This window comes from Pelobates fuscus, chromosome 10, assembly GCF_036172605.1.
Source record: "Pelobates fuscus isolate aPelFus1 chromosome 10, aPelFus1.pri, whole genome shotgun sequence".
NCBI classification, from domain to species: Eukaryota; Metazoa; Chordata; class Amphibia; order Anura; family Pelobatidae; genus Pelobates; species Pelobates fuscus.
Window position 1 is genome coordinate 131,928,403 of NC_086326.1, and position 18,095 is coordinate 131,946,497.

An 18,095-nucleotide genomic window follows, 5' to 3' on the forward strand; every position below is an offset into this window, starting at 1 on the left:
ACCACTGCAACCTCTTAAAATCACTTTTTTTTTTTTTTAATGTAACAGGGATTTTGACTGTTTTATATACTTTCTACAACCTGAGCTTTGTAATGATGTGTGTATTAAAGGACTGTGTTGATTTAAGAGGAAGGGGGTGTAACGGATCGCCTGGCACCCCGACTTGGTACCTCCGTTAATGGATGCTCCTAGTGCTTCCCGAGGACTCCAAGCACTCTGGCAGACACCACAATCACCGAATCCGAGAAACCTTTTAAATTCTCCCAAGCGTATGAATGCTGTAGACCATTGAATAGGAACCATACGAATAGGCTTGTACTCCTAGCAGTCAACTGGAACAGCATACAATAAATCCTTCCCCCAATAATGAGACGACACATCACTTTGAGGGTAAAACAGGAACTCTGGACTGGCTCATCCAGCCTGGCTTTTATTTCCAACTCACACATACAGGCCACACCCAGGGGGAGGCATAAAAGAACCAATGACATAGATGTTACCTCCCACACATCCCCTCCCCTTAGTGTGACACATAATCCCATTATGCATACAGTGTAACATATACTTTTACACAACTTTCATAACTTTAAAACCATACATCACATTCACATAAAAATACATATCCACAATCAATCCATTCAGGGGAACAACATATTAAAAAATGGCATGAATCCGACCAGGGGTTAAAAAGTTACTAAAAGTATCTTTTGTTCCTTTCTGGCTGGCAGAAAAACATCCCCACAATGCACCCTGGTTTCCTCCCTTCTGCCCTGGAGTTAATTGGAGAAGTAATCCAATTACCCAGGACTAAAGGCAGACTCCATTAACCACATGGTTGCAAAACAACATAAAACACTTTAAAATACATAAAGTCACATTTACACATAACACACAGACATTTCACCTATCCCCAGATAGCTGGGATCTGCACGCACAAAACTACCGAATAGCGCGCAGATCCTACTCACACAGTACAATTGCCATGGAGCTAAAGTCTTTCCCATAGTCTTTCATTATATAGATAGGCTCCATGGTATGGCTATCTGGGGTATCACATTCCCATAAAGTCTGGTCCATAGTCCAAAGGCAAGAGGCGGGCAAGCAGCCCCCTCCAAGGACACGTGGCGAGTTCGGTTTCGCCACACTTCTCCCCTTTACCCCCCAGACTAACAGGGTATCTGACCTCCTGCCGGTCCGTGCCCTGGTTAGTCCAGCAACCCACCCATGAAGCACAAACAGCAGTACCTCCCACCCACAATAACTGGTTACTACACCTGGGTAGAGGAGAACTTTGTCCAGGTCCAGGTGCCTCACCACGGCTGTGTGGGGGACTGGTAGTCTGCCTTGGTGGGTTGCTGAGTGGGCAGAGACCAGCGGTACTCTGCCCTGGTGCCAGCGCTACCACTGAAGTAGCCTGATTGGAGCCTGGTTGTGGGAGGGGGAGACCGACCGTCTCCCCTCTGGGTACACAGCTCTGCTGCTGGAGACAGACTGTCTCCCCTTTGGCTAAACAGCCCTGTCGTGGGGGGGCAGGACCGACCGTCCCTACCCCCTGTGCTGGAAGTGCAGAGACCACTGTCCCATCTGCACAGGTGTGGGGCTTACAGTCTCCCCCTGGTACATTAAGCTGCCGCTGGGGAGAGGTGGTAACCAGCTCCTCTCCCATTAGAACACTCTGCCGCTGGGGAATGGAGACTGGGCTCTCTATTCCCTGTACATTAATGATCCGCCACTGGGGAGAGATGGTAACAATCTCCTCTCCCATACATACTTCCCGTCTCTGCGGAGGGAGACCGACTGTCTCTCCTCCCAGCACAGAGTCCTGCTGAGGGGGAAAGGGGGCTGGGCTCTCCATTCCCTGCTGGATACTCTGCCGCTGGGGAATGGAGACTGGGCTCCCAATTCCCAACAAATCACACTGCCGCTGGGGAGGGAGGACGGCCCCTTCAGCTCCCTGTAACTTGGGCGCAGAGACCACGGTCCCATCTGCGCTGGTGTGGGGCTTACTGTCTCCCCTTGGTGTGCTAAGCTGCCGCTGGGGAGAGGGGGTAACAAACTCCTCTCCCTTACACACTTTCAGCCGCTGGGGAGCAGGGCTGACCCTCTGTACTCCCTGTAGGCAGGGCGCAGAGACCACGGTCCCATCTGCGCTGGTGAGGGGCTTACTGTCTCCCCTTGGTGAGCTGTGCTGCCGCTGGGGAGAGGGAATAACAAACTCCTCTCCCTTACACACCTTCAACCGCTGGGGAGAGGGGATAACAGGCTCCTCTCCCTGCACCGTAGACTGCCGCTGGGGAGCAAGAACGGCACCTTCAGCTCCCTGTAACGCACACTGCCGCTGGGGATCTGGGCCGACTGCCCAGCATCCCTGTAGGGCCGGTAGAGAGACCGCAGTCCCATCTCCACCTGCCATCTGTGAGTCTTCCCAGGACCAATCCGTGAGGCCCCTCAACATTTGTGAGTAAGGGCCACCTGCTTCCCCACCTGGCAACTCTGGCTGCTGCTGGGGATCTGGGCCGGCTGCCCAGCATCCCGGTGGAGAGACCTTGGTCCCATCTCTACCTGCCTGTTGTGGTTCCTCACAGGACCAGTCTATGAGGACCCCCACTTCGGGTTCTTCCCGCCGCCTCAGGGAAAGACGGCTAACCTCCTCGGATGCAGCCTCTACTCGGCTGCTGTAACGCTCCTGCTGCTGAGCATACTTCCTCTCTTTCGCCAACCGGAATTCTCGGTCCAGCCTTGTGTTTCGCTCGGCCATGACCTGGTTCCAGATCACCCGGCGTGTCTCCATGGGTATATCATCCCCTGTGGCGAAACCGACCTCGCCACGTGTCCTTGGAGGGGGCTGATTGCCCGCCTCTTGCCTTTGGACTATGGACCAGACTTTATGGGAATGTGATACCCCAGATAGCTATACCATGGAGCCTATTCATATAATGAAAGACTATGGGAAAGACTTTAGCTCCATGGCAATTGTACTGTGTGAGTAGGATCTGCGCGCTATTCGGTAGTTTTGTGCGTGCAGATCCCAGCTATCTGGGGATAGGTGAAATGTCTGTGTGTTATGTGTAAATGTGACTTTATGTATTTTAAAGTGTTTTATGTTGTTTTGCAACCATGTGGTTAATGGAGTCTGCCTTTAGTCCTGGGTAATTGGATTACTTCTCCAATTAACTCCAGGGCAGAAGGGAGGAAACCAGGGTGCATTGTGGGGATGTTTTTCTGCCAGCCAGAAAGGAACAAAATATACTTTTAGTAACTTTTGAACCCCTGGTCGGATTCATGCCATTTTTTAATATGTTGTTCCCCTGAATGGATTGATTGTGGATATGTATTTTTATGTGAATGTGATGTATGGTTTTAAAGTTATGAAAGTTGTGTAAAAGTATATTTTACACTGTATGCATAATGGGATTATGTGTCACACTAAGGGGAGGGGATGTGTGGGAAGTAACATCTATGTCATTGGTTCTTTTATGCCTCCCCCTGGGTGTGGCCTGTATGTGTGAGTTGGAAATAAAAGCCAGGCTGGATGAGCCAGTCCAGAGTTCCTGTTTTACTCTCAAAGTGATGTGTCGTCTCATTATTGGGGGAAGGATTTATTGCATGCTGTTCCAGTTGACTGCTAGGAGTACAAGCCTATTCGTATGGTTCCTATTCAATGGTCTACAGCATTCATATGCTTGGGAGAATTTAAAAGGTTTCTCGGATTCGGTGATTGTGGTGTCTGCCAGAGTGCTTGGAGTCCTCAGGAAGCACTAGGAGCATCCATTAACGGAGGTACCAAGTCGGGGTGCCAGGTGATCCGTTACAGGGGGATTCCTTGAATAGGAGCACTTGGGAGAGCACTGGATGATGGGAGTTCAGCAGTGACCCTGCAAGTTATGTTTGTTACTCATGGCAGTAAAGCTGTTCATATCAAGTGAGTGTCAGCATTGATTTTTCTACAAGAACCACAGAAAACACAACATGGTGTCAGAAGTGCAGGGTTGAAGGGGAGAGGTTACTCCAGAGTTTGATGTGCTAAAAGTCTGCTGAGGAGATTTCCAACAAGCTGCCATTTTGCTGAGAGCTGAATAAAGTCTACAAGGAAGGACAACATGGAAGCTCTGCAACCACCACCAAAACTTCAGTTAACTGGTAATGTTGCTGAAAATTGGAGGAGATTTAAACAAATATTGGAATTCTATCTCTCTGCAATTGATGCTGACAGAAAAAGTGAGAAAATGGAATCCTCATTATTCCTGCATGTAGTGGGTGAAGAGGCACTGGAAGTGTACAATAACTTTGTTTACAGAAGGAGATAAGCTAACAATAATCCCAATAATGGATGTTTAATTTTAATACTTTTATTTTTATATTGTTTAGAAGAAACTGCTTTGATTTGGTTAAAGTAAATTTCTTATTGTACACTATTTTCAGAATATTTAAAAATATCAACCTCAGCATGTATTTATTATTTGATCGGGTGTTGCTCTGTCCCTCGATCACCAATCACAGTGCTCTTTAGAGAGATGTCGGGGATCGGGGATATTTGAAGAATATTGCGTACCTAAAAGGAATGTCACTTATGAAAGGCACGGATTTTTTACATGCATGCAGAAGCCAGGAGAAATGATTGATCAGTATGTGAATGAGCTGAGAAATCGCAGCAAAACATGTGGGTTTGGAGAATTAACAGATTCATTAATAAAAGACAGAATTGTTTTTAGAATACCAGATAATGGGAGAGAAAGGCTACTTAGAGAGCAAGACTTGGTATCTGGAAAAGGCATTAGCATTGTGTAGAGCAGCAGAAACTGTTAAATCACAGTTTGCCAAATTAGTTAGTTACTGAAACATGCACCGTGGATCAACTGAGGAGTTGGCAAACAAGTAAAATGGAGAATAAAAAGATGCAAAGCACAAAAGGAAACAGAGTGAATATAGATGAAAAGCTAAAGCTTTGTAATAGATGTGGTACTGAACATCAACAGAGAAAATGCCATGCATATGAACAGAACTATAATAAATGCAGTAAACTAAATCGCTTTGCACACTGCTGGAAAAGTGCAGGAAAGCAAGTTCACACATTGAAGGAAAATGCTATAGAGGAATTCTATAGAGACACACTGCTGCAGAATGCGAAACAAACAGAGGAGTGGATCCTTACACTGCAGGTACAAAACATAATGTTGCCATTTAAATTGGATACTGGAGCTCAAGGTAATGTGATATCAGAATCTGTGTTTAATCTGTTGAAGCCGAGACCAACACTACAGAAGATGAATATCAAGGTTACAGGATACTCTGGTGCAAATATACCTGTGAAAGGCAAATTTTTAGCAAAGGTGACATATAAAACTGAAGTACACTCTATCTTTCATTGTGGTTCCAAAAAATGTTCAAGCAATATTAGGTCTATCATCTTGTGAAAGACTGAATCTGGTGAAAAGAGTACTTGTGCTAAAAACTGGAAGTGATCCAGAATATGAAGGTTTATTGGAAGAATACAGTGATTTATTTTATGGACTTGGTTGTCTGCCAGGTGAACACACCATCAGGATAGACAAAACAGGGCCACCAGTGGTACATCCCTGCAGAAAAGTGCCGTTTGCACTTCAAGACCAACTCAAAGCAGAGCTTGATAGAAATAGATAGATTAAATAAAGCAATAAAAAGAGGACATTTTAAGTTATCTACTCGTGAAGCGATCATGTCGCAATTTGCGAATGCTGAATATTTCAGTAAATTAGATGCTTCCTCTGGATTTTGGCAATTGAAGTTGGATGAAGACAGTTCAAAATTGTGTACATTCAACTCACCATATGCCAGAAACAGATTTCTGAGATTACCATTTGGAATTGCATCTGCCCCAGAAATATATCACAAAACTATTCACATGCTATACGAGCACATTGAAGGTGTAGACACATCTATGGATGATATTACCACATGGGAAACTACTAAGGAAGAACATGATTCTCGTCTCAGAAAAGTTCAGGAAGCTACTCGACAAGCCAACTTGAAGCTAAACAAAGATAAAAGAGTAAAAGAGCTGAAGTTAATTGGAGACTGTAACGGACCGTTTCAGCATAAAAGGGGAAAAATCCGTTTAGGCGATAATCCCCTTTAGATAGACCAGCAGCTACCATAAGCACCAACTTCCCGAACTCCCAAACTGCACGAATTCACCAACTCTCGAACAGCAGACACACTAACCCTGGAAGCAGCCGAACAGGAAAAGCCCTATGAACAGCTTACACTCCTGGCAGTCGGCATACAGTCCCCTTTCCCCCCCAAGAAAGAGACACACTCCAGCTTCAGGGTTAAACAGCAACAACACTGATTTATTCACACACAGGCTTATATGAGATTCTCCCATGCAAGGGAGGGGTTTACAGTACACCAATCCAGTTTAAGGTACAACCCACACATCTCCTCCCTCCAACATATCTGTTAACACAATTAACAGGGACATATTTTTACCCAAGTTTTGGATGTACCCTAAATACTTGGGGTACATCCACAAATCCAATATCTCCAGATAGCCCTAGTCTGGAGGAACAACATATGTTAAAATCAGCCCATTCGGATAAAGGGTTCGGGAGTTATGTGACTTTAAAGTATTGACCGACCGCATGGGTAAAGTATCCGAAAACAGTTACATGCATTTTGGCCCTGCGGTCGGTCCCAAACAGGTGAATGAAACATACGAATTACTGGTGTTATAGAGACTAAGGGGAGTTCGTATGAATCCCCTAGTTCGTACGTTTCTTTCTACCGAAAGGCGGGCCGTTCGGTAGTTTCCCCACGAAATCCTGGAAGTCTGGAGGTCTCAGCGGTGTTTGCCTAGTCGAGTGTCCGATTTCAGTTCCAGACACTCGACGGCAAAACACCGCTGTTCGGTAGTTAAAGATGGCCGCCGCCACGTGTTAGTTTCCTGAATGGCGGCCACCCAGAGGACAAAGACCACACTGCACTGATTGCCAATTACCCGTTTGCAACATTGTTGCAAACGGTAATTGGAGGCACACTTAGTCCTGGGTGGTCTGGTTGTTCGGTAGTTTCCTCAATACAAGGAATGGAGTGATTCTACCGAACAATCAGATGAAGGCTGCATATATATATAACCCAGGTAACTGCATACATAAATACATATACAATATACAGGCAATACAATAGAATATGCTTCACAGTCTTAAAGGGACAGTAGTCCCAAAATGTCCATCGCTGATTTTAAAGGGCCAGTAGCAGCAATATAAATTATTACATGCCCAAATGTAGTCTTTAAAGTGCAATATGTCCAGGGGCCATAGTCAGCGGGCAGGAGGCTAGCAACCAGGCTTCTCCAGTTCACAGTGGCGAAGTTGGTTTCGCCACAGAGACATCATCAGTGATGAAGGGGTAAGACCTGATCCCATGAAGATATCGGCAATAGAAAACGTTGAAGAAACATAAAAGATATGGAGCGGTTTCTAGGTATGGTAAACTACATGGGAAAGTTTATACCCAACCTGTCAGAGAAAATAGCCCCTCTGAGATGGTTACTAGAAAAGAGGAATGCATGGAACTGGAAACATGAGCAAGAAACAGCATGGCAACACTTAAAGGAAGTGCTTAGGCATGAGCCGGTGTTAAGGTTTTATGATCCTGCTAAATCCATTGAGATATCATCTGATGCATCACTAAATGGAATAGGAGCAGTTCTACTACAAGACTATGATAGCACCTGGCAACCAGTAGCATATGCTTCCCGTTCCATGTCTGGTGCTGAAACTAGATATGCTCAGATAGAGAAAGAACTTCTTAGTATCATGTTTGCATGCAACAGATTTCATCAATGTATTTTAGGACAAATAGTTAACGTGGAAACTGATCACAAACCATTGATAGCGTTGTTCACTCAAGTCTCTCAATGACTGTACCCTAAGGATTCAAAGAATGATCAAATTGCAACGTTATACCCTAAAGGTGACACAGACACCAGGAAAAATGATGTATACGGCTGATGCATTGCCCAGAGCAGTGGATGAAACAGCTGGTCAAAATGACAAAGTAGCTGAAGAAATTCAAGCTTACGTGGATATGGTCACCTTAGCTATGCATATTACAGGTGCAAAGATGCAGATGATCTGTCAAGAAACAGAGAAAGATTCTACTTTGGATAGAGTTAAATGTGCTATTCAAATCGGATTGCCTGATGTCAAACAGAGTTGCATAGTTGGAGTCCAAGAATACTGGAACTGCAGAGCTGAACTGACTGTAGTAGATGAAATCATCTTTAAAGGCCGCAAAATTGTGATTCCGCACAGTCTCCGCAAGCTCATGCTGGAGAAAATCCATGAAGGTCATTTAGGCATTGAAAAATGCAGGAAAAAGGAAAGAGACGTAATGTTCTGGCCACGAATGAACCAAGACATTTCTGATATAGTGTTCTCCTGTGACACATGCTTAAAGTACCACGTGTGTAATGCAAAAGAACCACTGACACATCCACTTTCAGAAAGGCTATATGAAAAGGTTGGTTTTGACTTGTTTACATGTAACAACCAGATTTTTTTCATCATCCCTTATTACCATTCCTTGTATCCAGAAGTATGTGGATTGAGATCAACATCAGCTGAGAATGAGATTTGATGCATAAAGTCAGTCTTTGCTAGACATGGAATACCTCAAGACGTGTTTACTGACAATGGCCCACAATTTGCCAATGCCCAATTCACATAGTTTGCCAAAGAATGGGAATTTGTACATACTACATCAAGCCCATATTTTCCACAGTCCATTGGACTGATTGAAAAATCTGTTGGAATTGTCAAACTAATGCGACAAGCTGAAGAGAGCAAAAGTGAGTTTTATAAAGCACTGCTAGCATATCGTAGTACGCCACTTGCATGTGGTTACTCGCCTGCACAACTTCCTATGGGAAAATGCCTGCGTACTAATCTACCTATGCATTGTCTGCACTAGGTGTAGGTTTAAGTTTTTGTTTAGTTTTAATACTTTTCTTTTTATATTGTTTAGAAGAAACTGCTTTGATTTGGTTAAAGTTAATTTCTTGTTATGCACTATTTTAAATAACCAAGATAATTTTTTACGACATACAAGAAGAGTTTCAGAATATTCAAAAATCAACCTCAGCATGTATTTATTATTTGATCGGATGTTGCTCTGTCCCTCAATCACCAATCACAGTGCTCTTTAGAGAGATGTCGGGGATCGGAGAGTCATCTATAGATACACAGGAGTTGTGGGTGCAACTTTTCCTAGGACTCTGCAAACCCCTTGAAACAAGACTGGGAGAAACTGTATAGAACTCTAAGATGGATTGTAGGATAGCAGTGGCCCAATGGAGCTTTAAAGTATTGTCTCTTCGGCTTTTACCTCTGATCCAGGCCTGTTTTGAAAGAGGGTTGCCTAGGTTGATTTATCCAGGAATGTCTGGTTTGTGGGAATATTTGTTGGGAAAATGAGTTTTGGTGTTCAGATTTTCTTACACCCTGTATGGGAAGGACACAGCAGAAGGCAAATGTAATTAACTCTGGACTGATCATATTAACATACTGAGACAGTGATGCTAGGGAGAGGACTGTGTGAAATTCTATTTGCTTGCACGCACCATGCCCTGCAAGGTAAATCCACGTCTGAGAGGTATTAATACATGTGGTGTGTGCTCAAAAGGCAGTTCTGGTTTAGTCCTAAATTAAATCTCAACTAATGTCTGGGGGAAAGACGTCCCTGCAAAGAAGGCAATTCTATTAGAAAAATTATTGAAACTACTCACAGTGTGACCGAAATCCCCTCATAAGGGAGACTATGAGGAGATCCAAAGCATTTTGGATCCTCCTGATGGCACCAGAAAGCTGATCTGATGAAGGTACTCGGTCGGAGTACAGGAGCTCCAACGAGAGAGCTCCCTCTTTAAACTAAATTTCTTAGCAGATGTGCTATGGTTTTGAAGTATACCTCTTGTTACTGTTGCATAATCCTATCCGTGATTGGTAACTATCTTAAATGATGTGCAGGGTAAAAGGATGCAAAGAGAATTGTATCAAGTTGCTGCTTTCTACTACTTCCCATTATGCAGACATAAAGGAGGTGTTTGATAAAAATGAGGCAGACAAGTTACCAATATGTAGTGCTTAAGATTGATCTCCTTCCAGGGACTATGCCTCCTAGAGGTAGGGTTTTTACCCTGTCTTAAAAAAAAATAAAAAATATGGAAGAAAATATTCAGTATGCTTCAGTATGTTCAGTATGGGCAATTCAGTATATTCACATGGGCAAGCCTTTCTTTTTTTCGCAGGTGCAATTTACATGGAGGTGCCTGTCTTTCATAGTGTTAAAAATGGAAGGAGACATGAGACCATGTATTGATTACAGGGTCTTGAATTAAATATACATTATAAATGTCTATCGTATGCCCCTTCTCACAAAACTATTTGATAGGTTGAAAGATGCCACCTACTTCACAAAAAGCCTATAGATCAGAACACACGTGTTACTGGTTCTAAACACTTTAGGGAGCTCTAGAACACATTCCCAAAATATTCCCTTTACTCAGTATATCCACTCAGTGGGGAGGGCTTGTACTAAATAAGCCAAAACCAAATTGATATCACATTTTTCCCAATGGTCAAAATAAATGAACAAGCAGGGTCCTCTTCAACCTATTATTCCTGTAAGTTTTCTTGTAATTGTCTTATTTATTGTTACATCCCCCCCCTCTCAAAATATTGTAAAGCGCTACGGAATCTGTTGGCGCTATATAAATGGCAATAATAATAATAATAATAATAATAATAATAACATCATAAAGACAACATGAGTTTGTGCAGAGATAGGGTTATGCTTCAATTTCCTGAGGTGCATGAACATATAAAGGCTCAGTGACCACACCAACAACCTTAGCAAGAAGGTTCTTTGTGTTTTTAGCACTACCACATTAACTTGTTACAAAGGGAATATTTCAACCTTGTGGAGTTATTATCTATAGTGATGCATTTGGATGAGCAAGACAGGGTGAGGATGGCTGAAGGAGGCTTAGCCAGTGAAAAGTACATAATGTTCATGCAACAAACCTCTGGAAACATAGACAGTGGGTTATTTTCCACCCAGGTTATGAGTGATGCCTTAAGAGTGTGGGGGTTCGAACTAATTCTATTCAACAGTCCATGGTATCAGGTAGAATTTCAATTGCAAAAATAAAAGAGCTTTATTTGTAATTATAAGGAACACTGGTTTTCAGTCCAGAGGTTCTAGAACAGTGGTTTAATTGAAAGTCTCTGTTGACACATCCGAAATTGATATCAGACACCTACTCTATGTTTGTAATTAAGGGTGATAAGAAAATCAGCTTCTCCACATAGTTCAGGTACAGCAATTCCATCAACCAAAACTCATAGGAGAGGATTCAGCAGCAAGAGACAGAAGGATGCAAATGAACAAGCCTACCTTAGAGGTAGAAACCTTGTACGAAAGACCCACTATGATATATGAGGATGAAGAAACACTGAAAAAAGTGCTTGCTCTGGGCCAGCAGCAGATTGATTTAGAAGATGAATAAGCAGATTTGCACAGAGCAGTTCAGCTAAGCATGGAAGGTAGTCATTGAAGCGAGTTTACAGATTCTCTGTCGCCAAACATTTCTGGATCGTCCGAGACCAGTGACTTTCTTGTCAGAAACAAAGTTGCAACAAAGGAGACAGATGTACTTTGAGAAGCAGTAGCAGCTAAAGAAAGATTTACAGACCCCGACTGCAACTGAAAACACTTCTCATGACACAGATGCAACTGTGAATGAAGAAAACATGCTGAAGGCTGCTATGAATATGTCTGGATATAGCTGGTACCAATTTGAAAACTGCATAGGATAAATGTCCTAATCCGTTTAGCCTCTGCACATGCTGTCCCTGTGTGAGACACATCTCCTCTGTCACACAAGGGTGGAAATATTAAGTCCACGTTCTAAATAACATCTGCTTGGAATATTTCCTGATGCTTTTATGAATGTTGTTTCTAATTTCTTTTAATTCTTTTTCATTATTGGTGTTGATGTTTTCAGGATGGCCTTCAGACCTGCACTTTCCCTTATTTTCCTGCTATACACAGATCTATGCATAGCGCAAATCTGCTTACTAAAACTTGCTGTAAGGATAAAAAACATAGAATGTGATGGCAGATAAGAACCACTTTGCACATCTAGTCTGCCCTATGTTCTAAATAATGTCATTAGTCCCTGGCCTTATGTTATATCAAAGATAGCCTTAGGTCTATCCCATGCATGCTTAAACTCCCTCACTGTGTAAACGTAACCTCTACCACTTCAGCTGGAAGGCTATTCCATGCATCCACTACGTTCTCAGTAAAGTAATACCTGATATTATTTTTAAACCTGTACCTCTCCAATTTAAGACAATGTCCTCTTGTTGTGGTAGAGCAAGGGTAGAGCAATCAAGTCTGCTTTAAACTGTCATGCAAATATGCAAGCTGGAAACTGTGGTGAAGATGAAATCCTTTATTGATACTTTCCAATAAAAAAACGCTTTATCTGGCTAGTAAGTCCCTCTTTGCGTTCTCCTCCTTGTGGTAAGTGCTGTCTTGATTAGTCTCTACCTTGGCGCCGGCTATGCAGAGTGCTGTGTTACCGAGATACTATGAAGCAGTGATGCTTATGGCACTTTTCTTAAGTGACAAAGGTATTTATTTCATGAAAAGGTGAAACATCATGTAGGACACAGCTGATTAAGGCAGAGAAGCTGTAAACACGTACAACAGTTTCAGTGGCATCAGTAACTGCCATAATATTGGCTGTGCTCAACTGGAAAAGTGCGGATGGTGTGTGCATGTGCAGCATCAATAAGGAGTTGAGAACAGCACTGTCTGATGAATACAAAAACAACTCACACCACCTCGGGATGTGTGATTAGTTTTCTTTCCAAGGTGAATTTCATACCAGCAACCAATCATATTGATGCCCCGATGCTGCAGGTAGTTGGAGGAGTAGATTTTGAAACTGTTCAGAAACTAGACAAGAAGCCCCCAGATCCCACTCTATAATTTGAAGTTGAGACATTAACCCCAGAAACACACAATAATATTTCACTACTAGGCAGTAAGCAAGTCAACAACATATTGGGTACCTCCATCCACAGGGCTTCAGTTACAGACAATTAAAGAACATAGTCCTCCTGAGCTCCAGAAAAAGTAGCCACTGCAGAACCTTCCTTTCAACAACTTGATGCAGATCAATCAGTAAAGCAAAAGATTGTGTTATAAGATTGTCCTGGGGCCTGGCTTACAAATAGCAGGTCAACCAGTGGAGGCTTCACATACTGTCTCCTCCAGGTATAGCATGCTAACATTCATTTATCTCACATTTCTCCTTAGTGACAAAATGAGTTATTTTGCAACTGGTCTTATATGTGGAGAAAGAAATGCTGAAATCCAAAACTTTTTTTTTAAAATGGTTGATGTAAATAGTTTAATTTTGAGCTCTAGTTGCCATTACCCACCATGGCTCACGAATGTACCATATGGGCAATTTCAACGAATAAAAAGAAATTGTACAGACCCTATGGTGTGTGACCAACAATTAGAAAAAGTGAAACAGCAGTTTGTAGAAAATAAAAACAAGCTAGACCTTTTAGAAGACTCCATTTCAAAGGTACACACTCTGGATAGAAATTTACTTTTAAATCCATCTAAAAACTTTGCTTCAGAAGACAATTCATTCAACTGTCTAATCATTTATAATTATAGTAGCCAATCGAAATTTGTTAAGAAAAGTATAAATCAACATTGGCATCTTCTGAAACAGGATCCTCATTTAGCAACAATTTTAACGGATAAACCGAGAATAGTTTTCAGGGGTGCCCCTATGATTAAGACTAAACTGGTGCATAGTTTTAATCCACCAAAACCAGAGACACATTTTTTAAAATTCCCAGAAAGATTTTGTTAAGTGTGGCAGTTGTAGCATATGCAAAATAACTGGTCCTCAATATGTGGGGCAAACCAAAAGAAGGTTAAAAGTGAGGTTAAATGAACATGTGTACAATATCAAAAGAAGCTTTGACGGCGTGACCAACTGAGCAACGAGCAAGACGTGCTTGCCAGGAGCTCCGACACAGAGGCCCAAATACTAAAGGATTAAACTACCTAAACGGCTCCCACGAGCACCGAGACACCCACCCCCGAACAGCTGACCCAATGGGACGAAAAAAAAAAAAAAACACGCACTGGAGACCCGCAAAATGCCTGATATCAGGCTTTCATCTGACAGGCCGGTCCGGCGGAAAGCTCCCAAGATGGCGCCGGAGGTGCAGAGTGAGGACGAGGCCTCTGAGGCATCGCAGGATGCGGAGCAACCCACGGGGAACACCCGATCAAGCGGCACTAACAGCGAGTCTGACTCTGATGCAGACTCAGCGCCGGCGACAAAAAGGGACATCAAATGCCTCCTAACTGAAATGAGGCAAATATGGAAGGCGGACCTGAGGGCGACACAAGCAGAAATAGGCACCCTGGGCAAAAGACTCATGGCAGTAGAGTCCAAGGAAGGAGAGAAGGAGACACAGCTGTGGGCCGCCCAGCAGGAGATTCAGGTTCTGGCCCAACAGGTCCAAAACCTAACCAAGTCCGTGACAAGGCTGGACACAAGGCACAGGCGAAAGAATATCCGCATCAGAGGAGTGCCAGAACGAATTTCGGGGATGACCTCCTACCCTTCCTGCACCGTATGCTGACCCACATGGGAGCCAACAATGAAGTAGCTGCGGAGATGGTGGTGACCGCATTCAGGATCCGAAAGGCTGCCTCAGCACCAGCGGAGGCGTCCAGAGACATTATCGCTGTAACCAAAAACATTGCGGCCAGATCCGCCATTATGTCTCGCTCGAGAGAGCTGAAAAGTGTGGACTTTGAGGGCTGCACAGTTGCTATATACGGGGATCTCCCGTTTGCTGTATTGGTGGCGAAAAGGCAGTTAAGCCCAGTTGCGAGCAGACTGAGGGAGGTAGGGGTAAGGTATAGGTGGGGGCTGACGGAACACTGATTACCCAGAGAGGAGAGTAAACGCTAACCCTGGCCCCGGACGGCGACCGGGAGGAATTCCTCCAGCGCGTACGTGTGACAAACACAAACCCGAAAAAAGCCCCTAAGGCCAAGCCCAATGCCCACCAGTGACTTCCTAGCCCACCATACACATAGCCGGGACTCAGACCACCAGGCCAGCAAACAGCTGACGACACAGAGGCCCCCGAGCAAATAGGAGAGAACCTACACTAGCACCATACGAGCAAGGTAACCCTGTTGGACAGTGTACATAGTTAAGCACAAGTTTTTCAGTGCTCATGACTCTGACTGGGAACTCAAACCGCCAAACCACAGAGGGATAACGCCCACTATAGGCCACACAGATAGACACAGACAGACAGGACACCATAACATAATATCCACGTTAAACCTACCCATATATGGTAGAAAACAGAGACAAACAGATACATTTGCCCTAAACATGCAGTTGATGTTAATGTATCGCAGTTGGACCAATGTTGGTACATCCTGTCATTCTCACAGTATGATACAGTGTGTTTCTATTAATGGAAATGTAATAAAATACAAATTGGAAAAAAAAAAAAAAAGAAGCTTTGACAAACATTCTGTATCCAAGCATTTTTTAGATCAGCATGCAAGCAACCCAGGAAGCTTGAGTTACTGTGGGATCGAAAGGGTTACTGTCCCATGGAGAGGGGGAGAACTGGTTAAAAGATTACTGTATCGAGAAAAGTCATGGATTTTTAAGCTTAAAACTTTGATGCCTGCAGGGATGAATGTCGAGTTCGAACTGGCAGGCATCTTATGATAAATGGAAGTTACCTATTTTTTAATATCACATGATACATTTTAAAACTTATTTTAACTGTTTGTTGCATGCATGTATGTACATTTATGTGCATGCAGGTGTGTATATATATATATGTTTGCATATTCTTGGGGCTAACAAAATATATATTGCCCTATATTGTGAGACAATTACGGAACTATGTGGATACATATGGGCATGTTTAAACAGGGTCCTCTATTAAGTTTTGAGCTTTATTCTTTATATTTTATTTTTATCTCTTTTTTCATTGCCAAGTCTACTTACACACTGATAGAAAAAACGTTTTAATCAAATTGCTATTAAGTATTTTATATGAATAAGTATTTTACATAAATAATGTTGCTGGCTGTTTATATACATACTCCTTTTATACATTTTGTTTTCATGTTAAAACGTTTTAATAATGTCTTTAACTTTATGTGCATGTAAGGAAAGCATCAGCATTTTTTTCTGGAAAAAGGAGATTTTTTTTATCACAACCTGGCACTTTAAAAATTGGACTGATGTAAGCGTATAAAAGACCAATGTATGTGGCCGCACACTATTTTGAAAAAGCCCGGGTTATTAGGGCAAAACGCGTTGAAGTGCTAGCGGCTTCTGTTGTAGAAGGGTGAACACAGAGTGATCGCGGACACCGTCCCTGATACTTGGCGTCTCTCCAAGAAAAGCAGTCAGCTGCCCGGCAGAGAGATTGCAGTTTGACCGAGGAGATCAGCAGGATGGGCGGTAACATCCATTACACTCGTTTAAACCCATGCTTGTTTGTGGTGTCTTCGAAACAAGTACCACCATTTGTCTATGTAAGGGTTCCTTTTGGGGAAGAGGGTTTTTTTAATGTTGAAGAATAAAACAGTGTTGCACTATGAGAATTTTTTTTGTATCCTTTATAGGTACCATTTCGCTGCTGTAAACACTGTATCCTAAGCCAGTGGATTCTACCTGTGTGACAGGATTAACCCCTCCAATACCAAAAGACTCTGGGACATTTGTATATATATTTTTTCTTAGAAGATCTTATAAATTAACCAATATCTATTGTGGATATTAGTAAGGTTTTATTCATAACCAACAGATATTTTATTGCAATAAGTGGTTATAATTATTTTTTCTTCATAAGATTATTTGTGGAGCGCCCAGTATAAGACTGTGGGCTTCCCCTATATAGCGCTAACATGATTATGAATTTATTGTATGAGTGAAATTAGGTTTAAGTTTCTAACGTGTTTTTAGCTGCTTTTATCAATTTGTTATTATATTATTATACTGTTTTTTACTTATTGTTTTGCGCTCTCTCATCTTTATATATTATGACTTATAGAATGTTTTCAAATCTCCATATGGGTTCTGAACTCCTTCCGGTTGAACTTGGCCATAGTAGCTAATATTTTAGATATCCACTATGCTATCCCTCCCATCATATTTCTCATGTATCTCCCTATACTGCATGTAAATTTGTATTATTTTCCTTTTTAAATATGCATTCTTTTAGTCTTACTTTACCTATGTGGTTAATTTTTTTTTAATTGATATTAGGTTGCAAAGAGAATTAATTCCTACACATCTTTCATTTTCTCTTTGGTTTTTATTGACGGTTATGTTATATTCTTTTCTTATGGGTATTTTACCCATATTAAATATAGTACCTAGTGTTAATATGAGGTGTAACAGCATGACCGGATGTGGAGTACCGAATGGTTCCTATCTGCCGTCACATTCTTTGTTGCTATGTTACAAGAGGAACAGATATTCATGTTGGCATCATAAAAATCACCAAACTAAAAGTGACGAGCAAATCACCGAACTCAAAAGTGATGTAAGACGCCAACCCATGTAAGTTGAATTGAAAGACTTAGCGGGACTTATAATAATGCAAACAGTTGCAGCCACTTTTACCAGAACTAATGAAGGCTTTATACTACAATCATGAGAAGAGTTACAGCATGTTTGTCATTGCTACAGAAGATGAAGACCAACCACCAGCTAGAAATGTATCACACCACTTTGAAGACACTAGTCATAGTTATAAACAATGCATGTGCCTACCTTCAAAACAGGATTACAGCTGGGAAGATCATGGCTACTCTTCAGTTAATCACCTTTATCCAGATGTTAGGCAGCTTCTAGATGAAACGTTTTTATATGGCCTACAACCTTATTTAAAATAACCATGGCCATACTCATGTATGTTGATATCTCCACACTGAGGCATGCCATATGGAGTTATACT

At 42.4% G+C, this 18,095-nt stretch overlaps 1 pseudogene; it reads left to right on the forward strand.

The window, feature by feature from the left end:
* The first annotated feature begins 10,899 nt into the window (after nt 1-10,899).
* On the forward strand, nt 10,900-11,858 carry LOC134575509 (ataxin-3-like; annotated as a pseudogene).
* The last annotated feature ends 6,237 nt before the right edge of the window (nt 11,859-18,095 follow it).